Below are 7,639 nucleotides of genomic sequence, written 5' to 3'. Positions count from 1 at the left end.
CCCCCACCCCCACTCCCGGCCCCGGCCGCTTCCAAGTCGGAGCAGCCGCTGGAGTGTCTCCCTCTGCTGGAGGCTTTTCTAAGACGCCGGTCGCGGGCCTCCTCCAGCGGCCTGGGAGGCAGCAGAGCGCTGGAGAGACAGACTGCGAGGGTGCCTCGGACACAGGAACGCGGCGGACCCCCAAGGAGCTCGAGAACTCTGCCCTCGCCCCCCAGGCCAAGTCCTCCTCGGCAAACACCCGAGGCCGAATTTCAAGACATCCTGGGCTCAGGGGCTGGAGATGAGGTGAAATTTTCCGTGGACCCCAAGAGAACTCCCCAGAAATTATGAAACTTAAAACTGGCAAGAAATCCTTCTCTCCACCACCACTCCTCCCCCACTCCTACCCCTTTCCTGCCTGGCTGGCCTCATTTTTATGATTGCATTTGAATAATTCTCATTACCCTGGCCCCAGAAAAGTTGCTCAGGTGACACTCTGGTTAGTTATTCCTAGTCTCAAGAGTTTTCTGCTCTGGGCTTCCTGGGGCGTTTGGTTCACCGAGGGGTGACTGCAACGGTGGGGCAGAGGGACAGATAAAAAGGTGCAGAGGCTTTGTCAGTAAATCACCTCTTTGCAAATGCCGGGCAGGACTGTTTTAAGCCACTGCTATTTTTATTCTAAAAAGTCGCAGAGGTCTGGGGGTCGGGTGGTGTAATATAAAGAGGGAGGCCGGCTGGGCGGTTTCAGCCTGGCCCTGCCAGGGTGATTTCCAGGGGGGAAATTCACCTAAGTGCCTTCTAGGAGGAAGACCAACGCAAGCATGTGTGGTCAGACATGTGCCTTCTTTCATTCCACAAAGATTACGGTCCTACTAAGTGAGTGCCAGGTGGAGACACCCAGCCACCTACAGATGCAGGCTTGCTTGCTTCCCCAACTTAGCACATGGCCCTCTGCATAAATGGACAAGAGAACCCCCTCTTCCCCCATGAAATTTGCTTCTTGCTCCCCGTAGGGGAGCCATTTCAGCCACAGTCAGGCAGCGATTGATCCGCTGACCCCAGACCAGGCAGGGGGCCTAGACAAAGACACTGATGTAAGCAAGGAAAGCAGAAAGTGAAATCCAAGCAGGCCAGGTTTGGGGTAAAGAATCTGACCCAAGAAGTTGAAGGCTGCCCCTTCGCTCTTTCCAGGCCTCTGGGTCATTCCTTGTCTGCCTTCTCAGGGGCACGGATGAGAACCATTAGCTGTGGCTCAGAGGAGACAATTGAGACCTTTTTTGAATCATATCCCAGATACAGCAAATACTGTTTTTCCAGATCCTCCCAGTCCCCCCCAGATTCAACTTCCAAAGTTGCCTGTGGAAGAAACTTCACTGGAGCCCCCATCGTAGACGGAGTTCAATGCTCTCACCTTCACACAGAACCTCCGAAGACTTCACTATGTGTATTCATGTCACCCCAGCCTCTGATCTGTAGTCAGAAACTCTGGCTGCTGACAGCATAATCGCTATTATATATTATACATTGTATAATAATATAATAATAATGAATGCACTTGCCCTTTTTATGTAGTTCAGAAGCAGCCAGATTCTCCAACCCAGAGGCTGGAGGTCAGGCTGCCATAAACTCTCAGAGGGAAGCCCTCTTCAGATACAGGAGGGGGAGGGGAGATCCATTTGCCCTGGCCCAGGACGCCTGGAGAGAGGGTTTTCTCTTTCCCAGGACTCCTAGTGAGTTGCTGTAGCTTGCAGAGTCAGAGGGGAGAATCAGACTGAATGTAAATACTTAACCCCATCAGAGAGGTGTCAGTGAGTCGTAAATAGTACTGCAGGCAACAGCCGTGCATCACTGATTCACACCTGTCACACCCCTCAATTTCTGAAATCTAGTTCGGTGCCCACCTCTTTCTTGGTACAGGAGATCCATTGCCATGAGCTATTAATTTTTAGAGTCTTCTTACATACTGTGATTTCTACTATTACCCTATTGAGGCTTTAAAATGCACATTGTAATTTTAAATAAATGTATCTTGCTTTGACTATTTTTGTAATTTGCAAAAGCTTAAAAAAATGATTACCTCAGGCTTCCCTGGTGGCACAGTGGTTAAGAATCTGCCTGCCAGTGCAGGAGACACGAGTTCGAGCCCTGGTCAGGGAAGATCTCACATGCCGCAGAGCAACTAAGCCCGTGCGCCATAACAACTGAGCCTGCGCTCTAGATCCTGCAAGCCACAACTACTGAGCCTGTGTGCCACAACTACTGAATCCCACGCCTGGAGTCTGTGCTCTGCAACAAGAGAAGCCACCACAATGAAAAGCCCATGCACTACAATGAAGACCCAATGCAGCCAAAAATAAATAAATAAAATAAATAAATTTTAAAAAAATGATTATCTAAATGTAACCATTCTTCTTATAATCATTCAAAGTAAATATTTCTCCTGCACCCCCTGGAAGCTCAGCTGTGTGCTAGAGCTAAGGATAAAGGGCAGAAGCAAAGAAGTTCAAGTACCAGCTCCTGTCCTCTAGGAGGTTCCATTCTTGTTGAAGAAGGCAAAGCACCAATACATAAAACATTAAATAATAATAATACAAGAATCCAACAGAAGACATGGCTAGTAAATAATTAATGAAAAAGTGAATCGACAATATGTCAAATTCCGTGAGTTCCATATCTAAATGTTGGCTTTGTCGGTGAGTAGAGAAGGGATAGAGTGGAAATTAAGTCTGTAGAATTCACTTCAGATATTCTCCCATCTCTCCCCCATCATCCTTCCGAGAATGAAGAAGAGGATGGAGAGGGGCACACATGTCATGTAAGTCACCAACCCGTCAACATTAGAACCAAACAGGAGTTCCTACCAATCCTAGCCATCTCTCTTATATGTTGGCGTTCTTAAGGCGTGGTTCTGGGCCATGTTCTCATTCTATCTGCACTTGATTTGTCTTTAGTATAAGCAGTTAACAGCAGCCTAGGTTGTCCCCTCTGAGCCCTAGACATATATAATCAATGGCCTAACTGAATCCTGTCTGTATCACCCTATGAATACAAATTTAAGACTTGTCTGTATTAGTCTGCTTGGCCTGCCATAACAAAATACCACAAACTAGGTGGCCTAAACAACAGACATTTATTTTCTCACAGTTCTGGAGGCTGGAAGTCCAAGATCAAGGTGCCAAGTGGGATTAGTTCCTGGTGAGACCTCTTTTCCTGGCTTGCAGATGGCACCTTCTTGCTGTGTCCTTACATGGCCTTTTCCTTTGTGTGCACCAGAGAGAGACAATGATCTCTGGTGTCTCTTCCTCTTCATATAAGGGCACCAATCTTATTGGATTAGGGGTCCACCCTTATGACCTCATTTAACTTTAATTACCTTAAAGCTTATCTTCAAATATGGTCACAGTGCAACTTCAACACGTGGGTCTAGGAGAGACACAATTCAGTCCATAACACTGTCCACATGCTTGTTTCCGTTATTCTCAACTTAATTATTTTTGATGAATCTTGATAGATTGTGAGTCCTTTGAGGATGGGGACAGTATCTTTTTTTGTTTTTTTTTTTTGCGGTACGCAGGCCTCTCACTGTTGTGGCCTCTCCCGTTCGGAGCACAGGCTCCGGACACGCAGGCCCAGTGGCCATGGCTCATGGGCCTAGCTGCTCCGTGGCATGTGGAATCTTCCCAGACCGGGGCACGAACCTGTGTCCCCTGCAACAGCAGGTGGACTCTCAACCACTGCGCCACCAGGGAAGCCCTGGGGACAGTATCTTATTTCATCTTAAAATCCTTAGAACCTGGTACAGTGCTCAGTCCAGAAAACATAGTAAAGAAATATTTGTTGAATTGAATGGAATGGAATTTATCTCTCTATCATTGCCCCAGTCCAGTTGAGGGATTTATCACCCATCACCTGGAGTATTTTGATGATTTTCTAACTGGTCCAATGCCTCCAATATGCCCAATATTTCCTATACACTGTCACCAGAATGTTCTTCCTAAAACAAAGATTGTCTCACACCTTGGCTTCCCCTCAAAATCCTCAGTCACTTTCCATTGCCTATGAGATTCAACCTAAAATGTTTAGTGGGCCTTATAATAAAAAGGATGGCCTTCAGTGCCGCATTCCTCAGCACGGCATTCACACTCCTCTCTTCCTCGTCTGGCCCTGTCCACCTTCCAGGCTCATCTCCTGTATTCCTACCTACACCTCACAACTCCACCTTCAGTGGTTCCAAGTGCTGCCCATGGACTTCCTGCCTGACAATCCCCTGGGGAACCTCTCTATAGTTCAGGGTTCCTGGTTCCATCCTCGGAGAAAACTGGTCTAGAGAAGGGCCTGGGAATCTGTATTGTTAAAACTGCTGCCTGAAGAGAATGAGAAGACAAGCCACAGACGGAGAGAAAATATTTGCAAAGACATCGGGTAAAGGACTGTTATCCAAAATGTATTAAAAAAAAACTCTTAAAAGTCAACATTAAGAAAACGATCAATCTGATTAGAAAATGGCAAAAGATATGAACAAACACCTCAGTAAAGAAGACGTACAGATAGCAAGTAAGCATATGAACAGGTGTTCAACATCATATGTCATCAGGGAAATACAAATTAAAGCAAGATACCACTGAATACTTACTAGAATGGCCAAAATCTGGAACACTGAAAACAGCAAATGGGAATGAGGCTGTGCAGCAACAGGAACTCTCACTCATTGCTGGTGGGAATGCAAAATGGTGCAGCCACTTTGGAAGACAGTTTGATAGTTTCTACAAAAGTACACATACTCCTACTATATGACCCAGCAATTACACTCCTTGGCGTTTACCCAAATTAACTGAAAACTTATGTCCACACAAAAACCTGCACACAGATGTTTACAGCAGCTTTACTCATAGTTACCAAGTCTTGGAAGCAACCAAGATGTCCTTCAGTAGGTGAACAGATAAACTGTGGTACATCCAGACAATGCAATATTATTCAGCACTAAAAAGAAATAAGCTATCAAGGCATGAGAAGACACGGAGGAACCTTAAATGCGTATTACTAAATGAAAGAAGCCAACCTGAAAAGGCTACATACTGAATGATTCCAACTATATGACTTCCTGGAAAAGCAAAACTGTGGAGACAGTAAAAGGATGAGTGGTTGCTAGGGCTTAGAGGGTGGGGAGAGATATGAATAAGTAGAGCACAGAGGATTTGTAAAGCAGTGAAATAATTTGTATGATACTCTAATGATGAATACATGCTCATTATACATTTACCCAAACCCACAGAATGTACAACACCAAGAGTGAGCACTATTGCCTACTGCGGACTCTGGATGATGACGTGGCAATGGAGGTTCCTCAATTATAGCAAATGTTCCACCCTGATGGGAGATGTTGATAATGCGGGCAGCTGTTCGTGTTGGGGGGGGGAGCAGGGAGTATAGGGGAAACCTCCGTACTTTCTGTTCAATTTTGCTATGAACCTAAAACTGCTCTGAAAAATAAAGTTTATTAATTTTTTTAAAAAGCCACTGTGATGGAGAGGCTTGGACACTTCCACCCTAGCCACCCCTGGCGCTCGTGGAAAGCAGAACACACCACACGCTCCCAGCCCTTCCCGCACTTGCTCGTGCTGTGTCTTCAGCCTTGACTTTTCCTTCCCTCTTCCCCTACCTTCCAAAGTTCTATCTGCTGTTAAGACTTAACTGAAATATCACCTCTTTTCAAAACTTCCTTGGATTCCCCGGCAGAAAGCACTAGCTTTGGAATCGCAGGGACCTGGCTCAAATCTCCACCCTGCCACAAAGTAGCCCAGTGTCTGGGAAGTTCCTGACGCTCTCCAAGTCTCTGTTTCTGCTCTCGTGAAATGAGGATGATAATAGTATCCAATTCTTAAGCCCACGGGGATTAGGTGAAATCATGAAGGCAAAGCACTCAGCACAGTCCCTGGCACATGGGAGGCTCTCTAATAAACAGAGCCATTAGATTTAATGGCCCTTTCCCAGGGTTTCCACAGCACCTGCCTGCGCCTTTATTATAAAGCTTATTTAATTGTCCTGAGGATGGGAGATAGCGTTTACTGAGAATGCTGTGACAGGCTCTGAGGCTGTAAACACAGATAATGGGAACAAGGAAAGGAGGAAGGGGGTGCTTACTCTTTACCTAAGGCCCCTTCCTGACCCTGGAACCAGGTGGGACTGTGGTGCTCTGGGCAGCCAGGGCCAAGTGAGGAAGATCCCATTCCTGATTAAATGCATGAAGCAATGTCCCTCGGAGACTGGATTTGGGGACCAGAGCAGTGAAAATTCAGATGCTATAAATCCTCTGAAAGGTAGGGCTCCAGGACTGTGCTCTGAGTTGGAAGTGGGGATGTCGAGGCCCCTTGTACGTCTCTGATTCATTTTTTTTTTACCCTGTGAAAGCCTCTCTGGGTATTCCATTCCATTCAACTCCCACCCTCTGAAGCATGGGGGCTGCAACCTGTCCTCTGGGCACAGATAGGCAGCTAATTGGGTCATGTCTCTAACCAGCTTCTCTAATATAGGAACAATGTAGTCCCCAAAGCCTTGCAAAAAAAAAACCCATCTTTCTTATGGTGCTGATGTACATTTGGAAAGATTCTTCAAGCACTGTCTCCCGCCCTTGCCTTATTCTGCCAAACCCCGCCCCTAACACACACACACACACACACACACACACACACACACACACACACACGAATATAGAATATATACGCTGTCAAGGGAGCTGCGGCCTTAGCTCCAGATGAGAGAGTCTGTGGGAAGCAGGAAAGGAAAGAGAAGAGTTTGGAGTAATTCTTCATTTCTTTCCACGTTCCAGCAAGGAGTGGGCAGTATCACGGCCAGTCTGAAAGAACTGAGCAAGAGGACTGTTGAGAGAGAGGATATCTGGACTGTAAAAATGCTATGATGATTTCCAAAAATGGCATCCCAAGAATTTGGTCTCAAAAAGTTGAGAAAGGAAGATACAAAGCCGTGCTGTCCCACATGGCAGCCACTAGCCACCAGAAGCTGCTGAGCACTTGAAATGCAACTGTGCAATTAAGATGTGCTGTAAGTGTAACACCCATAATGGATTTAGAAGACAGTATACAAAAGGGTGTAAAATATTTATTGATAATTATTTTATACATATGAGATATTGCAGTGGTAGTATTCTGGATACATTGAATTAAACAAAATAGGTTAGTAAAATATTTCACCTGTTTCTTTCACCTTTTTAATGTGGCTATTAGAAAATTTTAAATTATTATGTGACTTGCATTCAATTTTTATTAAAGCCTCTTTTCTGGGCTTCGGTTTTGCCCTCGTATAAACTGAGTCTAGATGCTGAAACCCTTGTCATTGATCATGTATCACTCAGGCTCACCAGCTCTTCAATCTACTCTGCTTCCTGCCAACACCACCCAGGACCAGCCGAAGGGTGATGGGGTGGGCGGAGGCCAGCAGGACATTCAATGCCTCCTCCTTCAGACTGCAGAAGTTGCTAAGATCTCCCCTCCTCTGCTCCCAGGGTTACATGGAGTTTTGAAACATCTACTCTCTCCAAAACAAAGCTCTCTTCTCCTACCTGTACTGGAGGACGCAGCCCTGAACCTCTCATCACCCATATCCTTTTCAACCACCTCGTCACCAACACAATCGTCACCTCTGC

Source organism: Lipotes vexillifer, unplaced genomic scaffold (genome assembly GCF_000442215.2).
Source record: "Lipotes vexillifer unplaced genomic scaffold, Lipotes_vexillifer_v1.1 scaffold442, whole genome shotgun sequence".
NCBI lineage: Eukaryota > Metazoa > Chordata > Mammalia > Artiodactyla > Lipotidae > Lipotes > Lipotes vexillifer.
The sequence above is the reverse complement of the archived record's forward strand: the minus strand, read 5'-3'. Positions refer to the sequence as shown.